Here is a 21,599-nt window from a genome sequence, read left to right on the forward strand (position 1 = left end):
GCAAAAATGAGCAATGTTGCCTTTGCAGCTAACTGAAAAACTTAGAAGTACTAAGATTACTAAAAATAAAACTGAAATAAAAAATAATTAAAGCTACATAGAACTGTTTTAAAGGCAAAACAATTAAATATATACTACATTTATTTAATATAAAATATATTTTTAAATATATTTTTAAATATATATATATATATATATATATATATATATATATATATATATATATATATATATATTAAAACTGAAAACATATTCACTAGTGCTGTTAAAACTAAACATCTAAAAGTAATGCTGAAATAAAATACAATATTAGACAAAAAGCATACATTTAAAAAACTGAAAAACAGATCAATGTTGCTTTGCTAAATAACCAAAATAATATAAGTTAAAGTACAAATGGACTCAAATTACAGCTTAAAATTAAATAAGAAATAAAGCTAAATAGAACCATTTGAAAGCAAAACAAACAAATAAACAAAAAGTATATATTCACACAAACGTTAAAACTCAATATGCAATGTGGAAAAATGTAATATGAAATTCTAAAAAAAGAAAAGAAAACTGAAAATATACAATATTTAATTAAACACTAGAACAAAAAATATTAATAATATTAATAGTATATTATATATATATATATATATATATATATATATATATTATATATATATATATATATATATATATATATATATATATATATATATATTAATGTTATAGTATAGTATAGTATATAAATAAACTAAATACAGAAATTACACTGCACTCTAACATTTTTGGACATATTCAATCCACATTATTTGTAGCACCAATATACTGTGTCTAAATATAGAAAACATTCAAATAGAAAATATTTGATTGCAGATAAACAATTTAGCCCCTAAATTCTAATTACTTTTGGTTGGCAATAGTAGTGATTGGTGTAATTGTGACTGAGACAGAGATAACAGAAATCATACACTACTCTTTCTCAATCAAATACTAATGCATGCCCAAGTCTCACTCCTATTTGCCTGTCCTGAAAACAGGGCTGTCTCCATAGTGATAAGGGCTCTTGATGCGCACTGGGCCTTCATTCAGCTTTTCTAATTTAAGGAAGTGAGAGGATGGAAGAGCGTCTCGTTTCTTTGAGTGTCTCTCTTACTTTGCCTCCACTATATTTTAGTCTCTATGACAACATGACTCAAACAATATCTTTTTAATTTAGCTTTGTAACACTGGCAGGCTTCTGAGGTTTGAAGGCGGCGTTTGTTTACTAAGCTGGAAAAGAAAACCCATTGTGACTATCGACTTAAACGTACATTGGTGTAAACATGTCAGTTTTAACTGGCCTCTCGAGGTTCATTCATAATTTATAGTTCTCTAATTTCCGCCCGGAGATGAATGTGGTTACATTGAGTGTGAGATTCTGTTGCCTAACATTTGAGACATGTAGTGAACTGAGGGTGTGTTACAAGGGTTTGCCTTTATGTCCAATTTAAGGTCACATTTTTAGTACTTAAAGGGATTCTTCACTACACCAAAAAATGAAAATTGTAGTCATATATATTTTATACACTACTTAAATATACACTACCATTTAAAAGTGTGGAGGTGGTTCTTTCTTTTTCTTCTTTAAAAAATAAAATTATATTAAAATCCTTCAGAAATCATTATGATATGCTGATCTTGAGCTCAATAAACTGTTCATATTATATTAAATGTTAAAAACATTTGTGCCGTTTAATATTTTTGTGTAAATCTTATTACATTTGTTTTTAGGATTTTTGATTAATTAAAAGTTCAAAACAACAGCATTTTTTTTTTTTTACATTTATATGTCTTTACTTTCACTTTTGATAAAAGTAGTGCATCCTTGCTGAATAAAAGTACCAATTCCTTAAAAAAAACGTAGCCTACATATATACGTTTTATATGTTCATTAGGCCTATTGCACATTCAAACATCATTGTTATTGAAATTAACGGATATAGTACGTATATACAATATAATTTTACTTATATAATTACTATAATATGATTTATACTAGTATTATAATATTATATAATATTAATATTTAAGAACGTTGCAATATTTGCAATATTTTACACCTAATTTAGCGTTGTTGTTTTGCCTCGATACATTTTATATCATTTTTCTCTGGACGTATTTACACGTAATATGCTGCAGCAGTAACATTGGCACGTCCACACTGTGATTTACGGTAATTATTCAGCAGTGGGCGGGGTTACGCAGCAGTGGGCGGGATCTACTGTGGGCGTCTCTACACCACCGGCGCTCACTGCGCTCCGAGAGAAAGCCTGCAGCGGACGCAACACGCCGAACAGGTAAACCGCTTTATTTCATTATTCACAGAAAGTCATAATATCGAGTTTAAACGGTCAGCACGATTTGCATATGTATTTTTACAAATTCTCTGAAGTTCTCTGACACGCTGCTATATTAATTCCTCTAATCCGCGCTTTTGAAGATGTTAATGGGACAGATAATCCTCATTGCTTGAGAAGGGACGCATTGGTGCGGATATAGACTGTAGACTACTTCAGGCTGCTAGATTATATATAACAGTCATTATTTCCTTTAGATAAGATGCTTAACTTTTGAGAATGTGAACCAACTTCATTTGTTTCTTAAATTCTACACTTTCATCTGTTTAAAAATGCTTTGTACTGAAATCTGTTGATTTCATATCACATATTTAGTCTTTATCTTTAAGGGAGTGTATTCTTAATACAGCTAATGTGATCTGCATATGAAAACGAGGAGACCTGGTCAAACACATGATTTGGTTTTGTCGCAGAAGAGATCTTGCAGTCCAGCAGAGATGGTGCTGAAACAACTGCTACCCAGAATTAAGCACCACTGAGGTGTTCTGCACCTAAACATCATCCTTTTATTTTATCAGTACTGATTTTGATGTACTATATTTATGTATACGTCTCTGCTGAATTGTAGATATATATGATTGTGGTTACCTTTGATCAGTGTGTTTTAAACACCTGCCATCAAATGCTATGCTAAGAAAGATCAGAATCAGTTCATGCTTTGTTCACCATCGCCTTGAGCCTATATAAAGGACTCCATCAGTGATGATGATGATGATGCTTTTTCTGAGAAGACATGATGCATTCCTGCATTGGCAGTCTGCCTGCTCACACTTATTCAGGAAAGCAGAGCTGTGAGGTTCAATGCAGCGCCCTGCACTGGATGACTGATATCTGCGCAGTCCCTGTGTCCCTATGTGTGTCAGCCATATATCTCCTAAAGTCCTTCGGCATTCAAGTGTTAGCGTGTCTAAACGCTGCACCACTGGTCAGACGCTTTGACCATCTGTTAGTAGACTGCCCTCTTCGTCGAATACAACAGATGTTCAAAAGGAGACAAAAAGTTGGACCCCTGCATTCACACACATTTCTTGGGAGGGGACGTTCCATTGACTTCTGTTGCTTTTATACTGAATGAATTATGTCTTTTTCTGTTAATAAAATTAAACATAACCTTGAGCCTTTTGCATTTTTAGGTTTTCACTAAAATGGTAATTTGTACGTTTAGTAAGTAATTCCTTTTTTGGGATGCTTTATTGGTTCCCATAATTTTCGTGTTTTATTAATTTAGACAAAAGAGGAACCTCACACAGCATGTTTTTAATTAAATGTTAACAATTTTAAAACGGCACATTTCTTAGCCAATAACAGTGATTTCCTCCCAATACTGCAGTTCACACAAAAGTGAAAGACATCAACTACTCACCCTAATGTTAATGATAATAGATGACACCATTTTTGACTACCCCTTTAAGCGGGTATCGGGGGGTCTTTATTTTGCCTATTAAACTGGTAAAAACAGGAAAAATCTATTTAAATATTTAGGGGCAGACTGAGGCTAAAAAGTTGCCATGGACTTTTTGGCACAGAGCGGCCCATACATCACACCATAAACCCACCAGATTATTAGAGCAATTTTTTAACACCACTTACTAACATAGATATATTAAATAAGATATCTGTAACACAATACAGAAATAAAAATGCTTCTTTTATTATTATCATGAACATTAATAAATGACTGGCATACTTTACCTTACTATGACCATTAAAAATGGCAAATTGTAAATAATTTTGAAGATTTTTTTCATGTCTTTTTGATAGGCACAGTCTAATATCACTAAAGTTAAATGCCTATAATTTCAGTCCATATGACACAATGCCTTGCTGCTCTAGACAATGTAGTGCAGAATGTGGACTGTTTTTATGGTGCCTTTCAATAGTTTGACATCTCCTGTCATTTAGAATAGAGTTCCAGTTGTGGATAAAACTTTGTATTCAACAAATACTCCAGGAAAAGTTTCACAGTTTCCACAAAAATACTAAGAGGGAAACAATTTTCAGTACTGATAATAAGAAGAACCATTATTAATAAGTGATCACAATCACAAATATTAAATAATAATAATTAAGCAGTAAATGAGCATCTGCAACCCCCCCCCCCCACCATCTGTCTGTGTGTGTGTGTGGTATGTTATGTCATGTCTACCCCTTCACATTGTTGTGCATTTATGTCTGTTTTTTTAGGAAAGTCACTGAGACTCATGCCCCTGAGATGAAGGGGATGTTTAAAAAAATAAATAAAATAAAATAAGGAAATATATTTTATCCAGTGATAGTTTTTGTTGATGAAGTTGTCCTTGAGCTGTACCGTTGGGGTTATGGGGGTACACTGAGCATACAAAACAAGTCGTGTCCCGTGCAAACAAAGGAATCCCAATTACATTATTACAACCTTTCTTCAAACAATTGCTTCACCTCCACTTCTGTGAGTGTTATGATTACATTAACATTTTAAAGAGAATGGTCTTTGTCCTTGTCTGGCCGTTTTCTGCTTATCCTGACTCAAAGAGCACCTCTGTATGACAGCCTGTCGTAATGGAGTGGTTGTTGTGCTCTAGTTTTTACTGTTGTGAACACGGCAAAAGGCTGGATATTGGAGCACTACTCAGTTTCAGACCCTTCTTGTAAATGAATTATGTAAAAACCACTAGCTGTGCTATTCAGAAGAGAGATTGAGTCATTTACTCGGCCTGATTAGATCTGCATAGTATGACGTTGCGATCATTGATTTCCTATGACTATGAAGATTCAGGTATGCATAACGCATCTCTAATGAAATAGTAGCGAGGCACTAATCCTAGCACCTCATGCACGCTGAATCAATGAGGCTTTAGGGTCTAGAACATTCCCTGAGTCAGGCGGACACACTCCGCTCAGGTCCTGACATGATGAGTCCTCAGGGGGCCCTACATGACCGCGTCTTCATGCTACTGTTGAATTTCGAGGAATCTGCTTGCAACTGTGTATGATGATACTTGTACAAAGGATGATACCATTCAAAATTTTAAGCTGGGTGAAACTGGGAAACAGTTTATATATAAACAGACTTATTAATAGTCTTAAATAATGTGCAACAGTGCATGTACACAAATTCACTATGCTTTTAATTTCTCCCATCTTTGCGTTTTTACATATAATTTTTTTTGTCTTCGTTAAAGAGTTATAAGCAATGAACCTATGGAAGCCCATTTCCGCCACTGAATAAAAAATAAAAAAAGGTAATTATGACATTTTGTCTCACAATTCTGACCTTTTTCCTCACAATTGTGAGTTTACATCTCAGAATTGCATCATATAAACTCGCAACTCCTTTTTCCTAAGAATCATGAGATACAAACAACTGAAAGAATTGTGAGTTAAAAAGAATTGCGAGTTATAAAGAATTGCGAGTTATAAAATTTATAAGATATAAAGTAAAATATAAAGTCACAATTGTGAGATATAAAGTCACAAATGTGAGATATAAAGTCAGAATTGTGTGATATAAAGTAAAAAATGTGAGATATAAAGTCAGAATTGTGAGATAAAATCAAAATTGCCGAAATATAAAATTAGAATTGCAAAATATAAAGTCACAATTGCTAGATATAAAATTAGAATTGCAGGACATAAATTTGCATTTGTGATATTGTATCTCGTGATTCAGACTTTTTTCTCCGAATTGTGAGCTATGAAGTTCAGTTCTAAGGAGAAAAAAGGCAGATACGTTCTTAGAATTATTTAAAAAAATAAAAGTTTATACCACAGATTTTATTCTGACTTTATAACTCTCGATTGCGAGTTTACATCTCACAATTCTGAGAAACAATGTCTGAATTGCGAGACGTGAACTCACAATTACCTTTTTAATTTTTTTTTTGATCACAACTTTACAAACTTTGTTTTAAAGCAACAAAAGCATTTGAAAATCTTACAAAAAAACAAAGATACAAGATAAAGGTACAAATTTGAATGCTTTAATAGGAAATATTCTGTAAAAATTTTAGGACATAATATATATATATATATATATATATATATACATACACATACATATATATATATATATATATATATATACATACACATACATATATATATATATATATATATATATATATATGTGCATGTAAGTCGGACACTCAGTTTGGGCTTGGGCTGATTAAAAACTCATAGCAGTCAGCCTCTACACTAGTGACTTTTTGTTATTGGTCTTGAAGTGGTTGGCATGTGGTATTTAACTTCACAGCTTGAAGTTGGTGAAATCATTGGGATTTTGGTTAATTTGCCTTGATTACTTGCTGCAAATGTGATTAAAATCAAAGCTCTTCCTATACTATACTGTTTGAAGTGAGGGAAATTTATTATATGTTATTTGGTGTTTTATGTAATACATGACTTTCACATGTTTGAGAAAGGCATTGTGTCTTTGACAGGTTTGACCTTTGGTACCAGATGAATTTACATGAATTTTTGAGCAGGTAGAGTCAGTGTGTGAAAGCAGGAAGTTCATTCAGCTTGTGTAAATGAGCATGATTATGTTCAGAGGGTAGCAATGGTCTCTCACTTGAGAACTGTTCATGGAAAGTGAGCTGCAGTGCTGTGGACCCCAAAACAATGATCTCACTGTTCTCCTGGTGGACTCCCTAAAAGCAGGTCACATTAACACCCAATTACAGCAAGCATCTAACACTAGATAATGCACATTCCACAAATGAAGAATGAATGGTGCCTCAGCCTAAATGTTTGAAAATTTTCCCATTATAAGGAATTTAATTTTAATTAAATGTAATTTGATTTGTTAATTTGAATCACTGTGTATGTATGTGATAATAATAACAACAAAAACAACAATAATAATGCATACTATTATTTTAACAAATGATTTAGAAACAATATAATATTAGCTAAAAATATATAATTATTTAGTTAGATTAGTGAATTAAGTAGACTAGTGCATTAGACTAATAAAATGCATAATTAATTAGCTATATTTAAATCAATTCCAATTATATTCATTTATTTTATTTATAAGTTATTTGTTTATTTATAGACAATTATTTCTATAGAACATATTATTTATTTGAATAAAACACTATTATATAATTAACATGTAATAATGGCATTTAAGATATATTAACATTTATTTATACATTATTATTTGGCTGGAATATATTATTTATACTCATAAAACACTGATTGTTAATTGATTTATTAATTGATGTATTCAGAAAATGTGAATTGACCTTGTGTGCTGGATGAAATGTCTGCTTTGCTGGGAATGTCTCAAGGTAGATGTTGTCATTGCGGAATGCCCTAAGATGTCTAGCGGTGTAATCTGTCTGCCACTGTTTGACTCTGAGCCGCCCATGGGCCCTTCTCGCTCCGTAACCCTCCCCCACAAGCATGGGGCAGAACAAAGGACCGGCTTTCTCTATACCTTGAACCTGCACTGCAGGCAGCTGATGAGGAGGAGGCTGGTTATCAGTAGGGGAACCATCACCCCATCTGATCCATATATCCCTATAATTTCCCCAAGGCTTCCGTGACTGACAGTAAGTTGTACTGTCCAGGGTATAAGTTCAATAAGTTGAACTGTCCAGGGGTCTCAGTTATAAAACTCTCCATAGATTTCATCCTAAAAGTGTACGTAGACATGAAAGCTAGATTTTGCCTACGCACAAATGTTTTCAGATTTATAAAACCATGCATAAGCCAGAAACTGCGCAAAAATCCCTTTATAAGTCCCAGTCAGGGAAAAAGATTGTGAGTACGTGCATCTCCACCTCAACTCCTCCCCAAAATAACCATATGTAGAGCTTACAACGTCTTGTTTTACTATGCATAACGTCATCTGCATATCATTTCTGTACATATTCACATGCACGTGACACCATATTTAACTCATTAAGGAAATATGAGATGGGGACTATAATGCCATTTGTGGCATACACAATAATTTTCATTGCTAAAAATTATCCAGTATCCTTGTAATGTTTTATAATAAATATATGAAAATATCCATAAAAACAAAATGGTTTAAAGTTGTTCTCAGACAGATTTTAGAATAGAGTTGATCTCATCCTTTTACACTGGCCACATAGTATTTAAAACAATTCAAATCAAATTAAATGTATGCAGTTTTGCTGATGAACATTTTTTAGTGGAAACAGATAGGCCCATATTTTTGCAGTGTAAATAGGGGAAAGTGTGGCCTAATGGTTAGAGAGTCGGACTTGCAATCGAAAGGTTGTGAGTTCGAGTCTTGGGCCGGCAGGAATTGTAGGTGGGGGGAGTGCATGTACAGTGCTCTCTCCAGACTTAGGTGCCCTTGAGCAAGGCACTGAACCCCCAACTTCTCCCCGGGTGCCGCTGCATAAATGTCTGCCCACTGCTCCGGGTGTGTGTTCACAGTTTGTGTGTTCACAGTGTGTGTGTGTGTGTGTGTGTGTTCACTGCTCTGTGTGTGTGCACTTCGGATGGGTTAAATGCAGAGCACAAATTCTGAGTATTGGTCACCATACTTGGCTGAATGTCACATCACTTTCACTTAAATACAATTATCTGGTTCGGCAAGTCACAGACAAAGTATTTTAAAAAGGAAACGTGCAAATTTTATTGGTTTCCCCTAGTTATATCCTTCAAACATGGTATTTTTTTATTATGTTGTGGAGATGCCTTTACTAACGCTATCTCACGACCAATCCGTATGTATTTTCACTCATACGATTTTATGAGATTTGTCTAAACTCCAGTGATGGTTAGGTTTAGGGGAGGGTTAGGTGTAGGTCATTCGTACAAATTCATACGAATTGTGCAACTTGTAAAATACGTACAATTTGGCAAAAATCTTATGATTTTATATGAGTGTGGTCGTACAAATTCGTTCGAATAAGCCACCTCGTGAAAAATGTACGAATTGCCGTGAGATCGGGTTGGCCTTTAGACGACATCAACACCTCCGTGCAGCTGTGGTTGTACAGTAAGCTATTATCATCGGTCCTGTATTGGACAATGGACCGTTTGACCTCTGAATCCAGTGGTGTCCACCACCATATATATCGAAGTAAGTGCACTACATTGATCATTGTTCTCGCTAAAATATTTATCATAACGTAATCTGTAGTTTAGTGCACCTATAGCATTCCTCACTGTCATTAAAACATAGCATACCACAGGAAAATTATGTGCCAATTGTTAATAAAATTAAGTAATTGTGTTTTTTTTATCATGTAATTTCTGTGTTTATCTCCACTAATGCGAGTGGAGTATTTAATGTAAAAGTGCAAATCGACATGAAAACAGAGTTTAAAATCCTTGTTTACTTCAATACTTTTCTCACTCCAGGAAAAAGAGTTTGTACGCATGGTCTAGAATGTCCGTATGCTGCGTCCTTATTTATGCCAAGTTGATTTTTTATAAATCATGATATGTGCATGGTAAATTGCCTACGCATGTTTCTATGCCCATTTTCTGCATACACAATGTCTATAAATGAGACCCCAGGCTATTCACTTTTTTGTTTCAGATACAGTATTTCCCACTTTAAAAATACCTTCAGGATTTTCATATTTTATATGAGAGCACAGCCAGTGCAGAGTTGCTATACCTGTAATAAAATATATTACAGCACCTTTCACTGCTTCGTTTGAACTTTTTACGTGTCTTGAACTGAACCCCATCTGATCCATATATCCCTATAATTTCCTCAGGGCTGGAGGGCAGCGTTAGCAATGAAGGTCTTTCACACCCAGTTTATAATCATTTTATGTGTCTGACCTCTGAAGGAGAACATTTCTTTGCAAAGTTGGATATCAGTTTCAGTTTGGGAATGATGAATCTGTTATTGTCATAAAGGCAGATGCTCTCTGTAAGCTAATCTGCCTGAAAGATAAATGTGTGTCTGGGAGTGTTTTAGTGTGCGCATGTTTCACACGGTTCAATGATGTATTGAGCTGGACAACTGTAGTGAGTGATTCAGAGATTGGCTGATGTGACAGTGGGCATGAATTTGTTTTAAAGTGCAACATTTACAGTTTTTTCAATATGAAAATAGACTGATGATCACAAGCTATATTTATGGACGTTATAGAAGTTGTGCAGCATGCTCCGTGATGTTGTGCAATGCAAACCTGCAAGATTGAGCAGTCTTTGCAATATGGTCTTTGAAGGTCATCTGGTCATCCAAGATTACACCAACATTTCTGACCGAAGTTGATGTGGTAATTGTAGAAGAACCTAGCTGGATTGTGAAATTATGCTGTAGAGTTTGAGTGGCAGGGAGGTTAAGAAGCTTAGTCTTTGCCAGGTTGAGCTGTAGGTGATGTTCCTTCATCCATGCTGAGATATCCGCCAGGCAGCCTGAGATTCATGCAGCTACTGTTGGATCATCTGTTTGAAATGAGACATAGAGCTGTGTGTCATCAGCATAGCAATGATAGGATAAGCCATGTGCCTGTTTAAAGGGGACCCAGTGATGTAGTGTATATGGAGAAGAGGAGGGGTCCAAGAACTGATCCCTGAGGAACCCCAGTTGACCAGTTGATGTGCTTTGAAAACCTCCCCTCCCCAGGCCACCCTGAAAGACCTACCAGTAAGATAGGATTGAAACCAGTGAAGTGGAATCCCTGTGATGACCAGTGATGAGAGGGTGGGCTGGAGGATCTGATGATTGACAGTGTCAAAAGCAGCAGATAGATCGAGCAGGATAAGAACTGATGATTTGGAATCAGCTTTTGCTATTCGAAGGCTTCCGTGACTTACAGTAAGTTGCACTGTCCAGGGTATAAGTTCATTAAGCTGAACTGTCCAGGGTATTCACTAAAAAATTCATATTTTGTATCAGATACAGTATTTCCAACTTCGAAAATACCATCAGGATTTTCATATTGTATATGAGAGCACAGCCAGTGCAGAGTTGCTATACCTTTGAACTTTTTAAGTGTCTTGAACTGAACAGCAGACCTCTTCATTCTGTTGTGTGACTGTCACTCCAGGTGAAAGATTTGAGTTAGGTGAGTCAGAGACTCATATTAGTTACTGAATTTTCAGTGAGTGACCCTTGGTTTGTTCTGGTTGATGGCGTTTATTGACACTACTGTAGGCTTTGGAGTGGCAGAGTGTAGCTCTCTGAAGTGATCTGGATGCTCTGGATGCTTCTGTCTGTTACGTACAGGCAGCATGTAACCCTTATGGCACATATTTACATAATTTGTGATGGTGACATACAGCTAATCCATGAACAGACACTCCCCTCCCTGCATAACTGCAGTCTCAATGATTCCTTTCACTGCCAAAGCCTTATGTCATGAAGTGTGTGTGTGTGTGTGTGTGTGTGTGTGTCTGTGTGTGTGTGTCCCAGACCTGGATCTGCTCCAGAAAACATTTTTATAGAGACTTTAGGAGTCACCTTCTTAAAAAAAACTGTCATCCTAGAAAAGAGACTTTGGTGGCTGACATTTAAGCAAGAAAAGTAAGGAAAGTGTATCTTATTAATCAAGAGGTGAAAATGGCTTTCTATTTGTCACATTTCAAGCTAATCTTTGAAAATGTAATGTTATTTGACATTTTATAAATCTGTAAAAGGATATATTGAAGGTATCCAATGCTTTATTTTAATGACAGTATACAAAATGTTATAAAAATATTTTAAAATATTTTTTTTATATTAAAGTATTATCAACCCAATTAATATTTAAGGTATTTTTTCTTTTTTTTATATGGTATATTTTTGAATTTTTTTGCAAACTAAAGTATCTCCCACTTTAAGAATACCATTAAGATTGTTATAGAATATACATTAAAAATAGTAATACTGTAAAATATTATTTCAAATTAAATATGTTATAAATGTATTATTTTCATCAGCCATTACTACAGTCTTGAGTCACATAAGTCTTTTTTATTATACATTTTTTATTATCAGTTTTGAAAACAGTTAAGCTGCTAAATATTTTTGTATAAACCATGATACTTTTCCACGATTCTTTGAATAATAGAAAAAAACAGAACAGCATTTAAAAGAATATGTATATTTGATTTGTAACAATGTAAAAGTCTTTGCTGTCACTTTTGATAAGATAAACACATCGAAGTGTTAATTTCAAGTAAAGAAATGTGAGAAATAGCATGTTTCTCCCCATTTTTCCTTTCAGCTCCCTCTCATTTCTGCAGTGGACGCTGGTGGTTTTTGGAGCAGTATGTGGGTGTTGGTTTGTGCTAGCAGAAGAGCAGGGTGAGACAGAAGCTAAGCCTGTCAGAGTCTGGGCTCCAGACAGCTTTATCTGGCTACTATTGAGCTGTCACTCCAGTCAATGCTGACACCAGAAACATTATATTAGCAGTACACAAATGCAGATGCTATTACTTGGCCAAGTTAAACATGTATTACATGCACTTGATACTCAAGCAAACCTACATACTCTGAGCATCTGAGGAGATTTATATTTCATCTACAGTAAACTACTGCTTAAATGCTTGGGGTCAGTAAGAATTTTAAAAAGAATTTGCAATAGGAATTAATAATTTAATTCCATCAGAATACATTAAAATGATTGATGATAATAATAGTAAATGTTTCTTGAGCACCAAATCAGCATATTATAAGGATTTCTAAAAGATAATATTACGTTAAAGACTGAAATGTAGCTTTTACATGGCAAGAATAGATGCCATTTTAAAATATAATAAAAGTGAAAAAGTTGTTTTTAAAATTCTACATATTTTACAGTTTTACATTTCAGTGTAAAAACATTGAAAATACATTTTGGTCCAAAAATAGCAAAAACGACAACTTTGTTCAGCATTGTCTTCTCTTCCGGGTCTGTTGTGAGCGTGTTCACTGCAGTGTAGTGATATCCGGTTCGCGAACGAATCACTCAATGTAACTGGATCTTCCTGAACCAGTTCACCAAAATGAACTGAATCGTTTGAAACGGTTCAAGTCTCCAATAAGCATTAATCCACAAATGACTTATGATATATATATATGAATAGAATATGTTCTGTTAATTTGTCTGATTTCCTATGCCTGACCTTTGAATGTCGCTCTAATGTGTCCTAAGAAAAACACCCAATTAGATTTTGTCTGAAGATACAAGTAAAATGAATAACTATAATAATTGATAATAAAAATAACAACGTTATTGTATTAGAGCCCAATGTTGGATAGAATGGGACACAATATTCTTCTATAATCTCCTCTTATTGGCATTGATAAGGGCTGATAAAGCTGTGTGCATTCAAGCTTGTCTGATTACATTGCTCGGTTGTTTGTACTTTTTTCTCACCAATGAGTCGGTCGATTGAAGATTCTTTCCTGTTTGTCTCCTTTCATTTTGTTTGCGCTATAATGACCTTGTCCAGTTTTTTGTGTTTGTTAATTATCAGCCTCCATTGAACACACATTCTTTCCTTTCTGCTGGTCAGCTAGATCTTTTAGCGGCTCACCGAAATGATCTCAACAGCTATGAGGCATGAAAAGCACAAAACATTAAATGGAATTTGAAAGAACATAAAACTTTTATTCTTTTAATGAATCCCTTTAGCATGTAAGCATTATTGCCATTGGTTAATGGCGCAAACCTCCAATGGTCTGAATGTGTGCGTCACCACTGCCACTATTGCCATGGAAACAGTAGCCATGTGACTCCAGAGTAATGAAGACTGTGGAACACACAAAGGAGCCTCTACAAAGATGTGTCCATGTGGAAGTAAACCATTGAGATCTGGGCATTGCAGTATGTTTAGGTCGCAGAAGATGGCCTGGACTTTCGGTTCAAGTGCTAGATTGGTGGCTGGGGAATCCCTGCTGCTGAAGTGAAATGGGTTAAGGCGTGGTATAACTGACAGTTGTGACCAACTGAGAAACTACTCATTTGTAATGCAGAGACTTTGATTTTAATAACCGTCAATTTTCATTTTGCAGATGTGATTGCGATTCTACTAGCCCTACCGCATCGGTTTTTCTGTTACCACTAGCTACTTTCATTTAGGGCTAGGGATGGGTACCGAAACCCGGTATTAAAATGGCTCCGGGGCTAAATTAGGAAAGACCATAGTATCAGAAGAGATTTGCTTAATAATGTTATCGTGCACATTTTATCTTACCAAACATTTCTAATTTGCGATATTATTATTACGTTTGTCTGTGAAATCTGCGAGATCTATCATGCGCACACACGCATAAGGGGCCGTTCACATATCACATCTTTTGCATGCTCAAGTTTGTTATTTCAAATGTAGATGTGCTGTATGCACGCTCATAATGGAAGCGACGCGGTTGCGACGCGCACGCAGTGCGACGCGCTCGTTTTTTCCATGTACATGCATCTCAACTTTTCAGAGAGCCGCAAGCGCACCGCAGGTCATGTGACAAGAACTAAACATTCAGCTTCATCCTTTCCTGTAACAACGTTGAAAGCTCAGCCAAGATGAAGGAACAGCTGATCATAACTGTGTATGGATTGCCATTTTGAAATAAATTTAGTAGCAGAGCTACTGCAAGGGATTTTTAGTGCTGCAAATCCATTTATCCTTTGCTGAAATTCATGGGGAGAGCGCGTCATGGTTGCTTAGCAACGGCAGACGCCTCAGGGGTGCAACTAGCAGCGCGCCTAACGTTTTCCACACGTTAATACAAAGAGTGACGATGGTGGAGACAGCAAAACGTTCCAAAGTGTGGTTATACTTCACTAGAGTTGATGCAGACAATGCTGGTTGTCATAAGTGCAACAAAATGTTTGCATGTAAGGGCGGAGTTTGTAACGTGAAGTTTTCGACTGCCTAACACAACACAAAGTAACACAACACAAAATACCGATAAGAATACAGTTAAAGTACCGGACCGTTAAGCAGTATCGGCAAGAGTAGTAATACCGTTAAAACCTTAACGATACCCAGATTTTTTTCTAATGCTCAATTACAACTTTTAAAGGATATCTATTTTGCCCCTTTTGTTAGTGTGTAATTTAAGTCTCAGGTGTCCCCATAATGTTTCTTTGAAGTTTCAGCTTAAAATACCACATTTTTTGTATAATTTTGAAAATGCCTATTTTGAGTGGATGCAGAAAAATGCTGCTTTTGTGCATGTACCTTTAAATGCAAATGAGCTGCTGCACGTCCCCTTTTCTAGAATAGGACAGTGCCTTAACAAATTTACCTAAAAAAGAATTTGCTCGGTTGTTCTTTTTCACGATTTCTGGGTTGGTAGATGCGCTGGTGACCAGATAGTAGCACTTAAATACGGAAAAAGTCTCATTTTCATGATATGTCACCTTTAAGTTGCTTCCTATTAAAATCAAGCTCATATTCTTCATTAGTAGGATCACCAACAGTAGCCAGTCATCCTTCAATGAAAAAATATAGTCAGTCTCAAAAGAAATGCGGTTTCTTGTTATTTTTGGCAAATAAAGTTGCCACAAATTGGCACTTTATGGCTGTTGTCGTACTAGTGCTTTAAGGAGCAGTTAACGTCAGATGTTTGGATCTTTTGATGCTTTAAATAAAGAGCTCTTTGAGACCTATTATAAAAAATAAAAAAAACACTAATGACACAATAAAATAAATTTATAATGCAAGAACAGAGAGGGCCAAAGCTACATGGAGCTTGAAATGCATGTTGCATACAGTTAAAATGCATGACTTGTGATGATATAGATCTGCTATTGACTTTAAATTGTGCAGTATGAGCCAAAGGGCTGCTTGTAACATGGCTGTCCAGTCGCTTTTATGTAGCAGCATCAAGAACTCATGAACTCAAAAATTCATGAAGCTTTGTTTTATTGCCTTATGACATGCTGAGGTTTTCTGTGCTTCTGAGTAACAATTCCCTGATTAAATTTCAATAGTGACTTGTGGTGTTTTGATTACTTTTAAAAAACAATTTTTAATTGAATTAATATTCAAATGAGATCAGCTCTGTTGACAGCATATGTGTATCAGTACTCATTCCACAATTTGTAAAAAGCAAACAAAAACAGCGTACTGTTTAGTATCACTTAAAATATAAATCAGTGGGGGTGTCCTGGAGGGTTTAAAAGCAGAAATATGAAGAATGATATTAAGCACTAATATGAAATCATTCATATAAAAATGTTTGTTATGATTTGAAAATTTGGAATGGGACTATTTAGAATTTGTGAATAGTAAATGCAGCCTTGGTTAAAATAAGAGAGATTAAAATACAATAATAAAAACTTTATAATAGTGGTGTGTGTAGTTCATTGTTTAATAGTTGGTCTCAATATGACAGTGTTAAATATATATCCCGAAAAGAAAAAAATAATCCTTGTAAAATCTACTGAAAATTTTCTTTCACTAACAGCAAGAAACAATGTATTTGAACCAAAAAAATTGGCCTGCATAATTAGATAAAGAAGCAGTTTTATCTTTTTGAAACATCTAATACAATTCTCTCTTCATAGCCTTACTATGCCCACAATAGTGATTGTTTCTCAAAGGCAAGAAAAAGAAAGAGATTTAGAAATCTTTCCCCTCTCTTTTATAAAGGAATGCTTTTACTGTGTTGTGTGACAGACATCTGAGAGACTGCAGACATTGGAGGAGCATCCATGGCAGGCGTAGGACGTTCCTTGAGCAACTAGTTGATTGTGTGTGGGCTGAAGACAAGTGTGTGTGTGTGTGTGTGTTGGAGGTGTATGTGTGGGCTGAAAGGCGTTAATGTGTGTTGCGTCCTCTGTGTGGGATGTGAATAGGTGCAGGTACAGTAAGTAGGTGGAGCCGAGGGGTACAGAGTGACCAAAGTGACTCATTTTGCCATTACCCAGAATTCCTCACTTCTTTTCGTCTCCAAACGGTGTGGCCAGAAGGGGTGTCAGAGCTGTGTGGGGGGAGATGTGACGCCCATGTGTAGGCAGCAGTGTGTGGGCTGCCGCTCTGTAAATGTGTATTGTTAAAGAGCCAGGCCCGTGAGATCACTCTCGCCTCATCTGTCGGGGGCGGACCACTCTCAAACGTGCCACGAGCGCAAGGTGGCTCGAGGTTTCTGTGAATCGTGACTGAATTTTCAGTAGAGAATTTCTGACCACATTTGGCGGCCCAAATGGTAGTCAATAACAAGTTTCACAAGCTTCCATTCCAAAATGTTTTTAGTTTTATTGCGCCTATGAAGGGGCTGATGTTGAGATTGTAAACTGACTAATGAAGAACTGCTCAAGTCTTTTGTTTTTAAAGCTGCGGTAGGGAACTTTTGACGCTCTAGCGGTTAATAAACAGAACTGCTTGCGTCTTGCGGAAGAACATCGTAGCCGGAACTACTTCTCTCTTTTTATGTCTATGAAGAATCACAAAGGTACTGGGTTACTCCGCCGCGGTATCCCCGAAGCAATCTGAAATAGTCCAAATATAAACACTTATTATAGGTGCACCCTAGTGATTCAGGACAAGCCAAAAACACGGTTTGGAAAATGGATTCATGGTGTACTCGCTTATTATGTTCATTTTTCTACATTTTGAACACAAAACAAAGTTACGGACCGCAGCTCTGATTGGTTATTTTTTTACCGGGAGCAATGGAGTTTCTGAAAATGGCAATAGGACCACTGGGAGGTGCCAGAGGAGCTTGATTTTTTTCACAGATTATCTGTCTCATATTCTACTGCCAGGACATAATGACAGGTTTAATAAATATGTAAATTAATATGTAAATATTTTTTTACAAAAGTTCCCTACAGCACGTTTAATTAGGCATAAAAAAGTAGTTCAGTCATTGTTATGTTTCAGCAAGTGCCGTAAAATAGTCTATACAAATTTTGCCTTAAAATGTTACTGAAGCAATTTCGAACAGTTTAGCAGTTTTTGTGAAGTACAGACTGAAATCTATGTTGTTAACCTGAGAACCATTATGACTGGGATCATTTAGGAACTTGGAATTGGAATTGGATCAGTGAACAATTTGTTTTTTCTTTTCTGTGAACCAGCTGATTTGAATCACGGATCAAACTGAGTGATTCATTCATGAATCAGAGTTTTACTTACTGACTCAATGATTCAATCTCAATGGTTTTTGAGTTATCAGCTTACTGTTATAATCAGTGAATAAACTTAATTTTTTGTTAATTCTTCACACAAATCTTTCATTTGGCATTGTGTCCATAATTGTATCATCTATCAAGCAAAAAGAAGTCTGATCATTCTGAAAATTGAAGATCCACGCTGATTTACACTGCTGTGATCATATCTGTGGAGTGATTAAGTTATATACTGTTGTTCACTTCTCTTTGAAGTCTCTTTTGCTCACCAAAACTGCAGTTATTTTATATAAAAAAAGTATACAGTAAAAACAATAATATTGTGAAATAATGTTAAAATTTATTTACAATTTAGTTTAAGATGTAATTTATTCCTGCAATGGCAAAGCTGAGTTTTCAGTTGCCATTACTACAGTCTTCAGTGTCATATAATCCTTAAGAATCATTTTAGTATATTGATTTAGTGGCCAAGAAATGATTGTCAATGTTGAGAACAATTGTGCTGCTTAATGTGTTTTTGATGAATAGAAAGTAGCATTTATCTGAAATGGAAATCTTTCACAACAAATGTGCATTTAGTGTCATTTTTTATCAAGTTAATGCATTCTTGCTGAATAAAAGTATAAGTTTATAAAAAAAACCCCAAAAAAAAACCCTTTTGATTGGTATTATCACAAAGCAGAAAAGGCTTTGAACAAGGGAGTTCCCATGTTGCAGTCCAGACTCATTGAGTCATGAGAATTGTGTTATTAAAAATGGCATGTCTCTTTGTATACAGTGTGCTCATTTCCATTTTAAACATGAATTGGGTCCCAAATTGTATTTATTTTCTCATCATGTTTATAAGATCCAGCTACCTTCATACATCATCTGTCTTTTTCCATTCAGCTCTGGAAACAATCCAAGCAAATCAAAGCTTTGAGCTTCAAAGGTCTCTGTAAACTCCATTACAAGTCACTGATCATGATCTTTTTACTGTCATCTAGATTTTGTTAAGAACTTAAAGAGATAGTTCACATAAAAATGAAAACTTACAGACTCAAATGTTGTTCCAAACCTGAACCTAATGACTTGAATTTCATGTTTTAGGTGAACTTTCCCTTTATACAATTAAAAATACCAGACTGAATGTCATTATTTGTTTTATCATTCAGACCATTTTTGTTTTGGATCCACTGAAAAGATCATACATATCAAAAATATTTGTTTACAAATCTCAAATTTTCTCATGAATTTGTGAAAGAGAGCTATTTATTTATTTCCGATGAATAACTGCTTTAATTCTGTTCTTTTTCTCACCCAAAGATGTAGTATGTCTTCAGAAGGCTTGGGATATAGTGCACAAGTTATATGGATCACTTTTATGATTATTTAAGGGTTCTTTTATTTTCTTTCCGTGGGTCTGGAGGAACAATACAGAGTTGTTTTCACCGCCTGATGTTGGTACTGGAATAACATAATGAGAAGTGACTTATTTTGCACTCAAGTGTTTTTTTTTCTCACATAACTTCCTATACTGAAAATAGAAGCAGCTTTGCGTTTTTTATTTGTGGTGTCAGTGCTCTGTTGTGCTTATCCAAGGCACATGTTTCTTGAAGCATCTCTAGCTGTCGGTCCAAACGCCGAAGGAATGAGTCCTGAGAAAAACGTGTTTTGAATCTCCCAAGTCCTATATCTAACAGCCGCTGACAGGCCATGAAAGTCTTGGAAATGAACTTGATTCAGGATCAAATGGATCAGTAAATGCTGGCGCGTTTGTTTATGTACGTTTCCCCTCTGAACTTGCTTAAGTCGTCCACAGTTTCTCCTCACACAGAGCTTTGATTGTGTGGTTTCTGTGGAAAGTAGTAGCTGGACCAATCAGAGCTGCTGTGAGGGCTCAGTGGATTAAGTAAAATCTAAAACCCCACAAAGAGAAGACAGGAATATGAAATGTCCCGGAGAGTTGATTCTTTGTGGCTCTCTAAAGAAAGAAAGAGCTGGCCTGGAAAAGACAAATGGGGCTGGAGTGACCAAAAGAAATGAAGTGAAAGCTCAGATTAGTTGTGTTTACCTCAGAGATAATCTGCATTCCTATCTACTTATGAATGGACTTGAGAAGTCTGTAATGATTTATCTTGTATGAGATGCTTTAACAGATGAGGGAATCTTTACTGCTTTCATGCTTCTACATGAAAACCTTTCAAACAAAATCTGCAGAGAAACAGTCTATAATTGGACAAAGAAACTATACTATATAAAAACACCACTGAAGAGATCAAGCATAAATCATGACAGTTTATTTTAATCTTGAAGGAACAGTTCACCCAAATGTGAAAACGTACTCTTTCTTATGCCTTGCAAGGTTGGGGATGCATAGTATATTGGTACTGTATTGATTATTGGCTGAATATTACTAATTAAATCATGAAATTAATTACCGTCCAGAACCAAAATACCAGATTCTGTATTTGACCAGAAATTGTGTAAAAAAGATCAGCACAGTTATTGTCCTATATATAATTCCTCTGTGGTTCACGGAAAAAAGAAATGTTTTGGAAGAACATGAGAGTGAGTAAAAATCAACTAACACAGCCAAATACATAAACACACTTTTTAACCCAATTTTTTGGCTTTTCCAACAATTGTGTTCGCTCTTTTGTGGGACATCCTGCTTTAAAGCTTTAAAGCATAAAATCCTTTGAAAGGTCTGAAAAATAGCCTATTTACATTTTGCACTGGTAAAGACATTGTTCATCTGGAGTCACCGCTGCGTGCTCTGCTTGGTTTCCTGGCTGTGGATATTGACATGTGCATCCCAGAGGTTTGGAGTTTGACTGCCATGAAAGACAGTCCTTCTCTTGGAAATAATTGATCTCTCTCTGTGGAGCACGTATAAAGCTGACCCTGGGGTCAGCGGGAGCTGTGACCTCTATGACCTGTTTGGCTCATGCATGCTACCAGTGTCAGGTAATGGCCCCTTTCCTGTCTCGTGAGACTGTGTTAAAGCAAGAATGTAAATAGATGTTTTTAAATCATTTTCTATTTATAGTTCTACTCTATGTTAAATATGATAATTCTAACACAGTTCATAATGATCACCTCTATAGAAAATAATCTCCATCAGGGTGAAGAGAGAGGTTGGAATCTCTTGAGGTATATGAATGCAGGTGATTAACGTCAAAAGATATGAAAATTGGTTCAGACCAAAGCACCACATAGGTAATTAGCAGTGATACAATTGTGAATTTTTAATGACCGTGCC

General features: G+C 35.5%; 1 protein-coding gene across 1 annotated transcript in view; it reads left to right on the forward strand.

Annotated features, from left to right (window-relative positions):
• The first annotated feature begins 2,259 nt into the window (after positions 1–2,259).
• map2 (microtubule-associated protein 2) overlaps positions 2,260–21,599 on the forward strand; it is a 99,891-nt gene continuing 80,551 nt past the window's right edge. Inside the window, exon 1 of the mRNA XM_052565142.1 lies at positions 2,260–2,327. The gene's annotated coding sequence lies outside the window, so the exon portion shown is untranslated. The remainder of the gene's footprint in view (positions 2,328–21,599) is intronic.

The sequence above is a fragment of the Carassius gibelio genome, chromosome B9 (genome assembly GCF_023724105.1).
Source record: "Carassius gibelio isolate Cgi1373 ecotype wild population from Czech Republic chromosome B9, carGib1.2-hapl.c, whole genome shotgun sequence".
Taxonomy (NCBI): Eukaryota; Metazoa; Chordata; class Actinopteri; order Cypriniformes; family Cyprinidae; genus Carassius; species Carassius gibelio.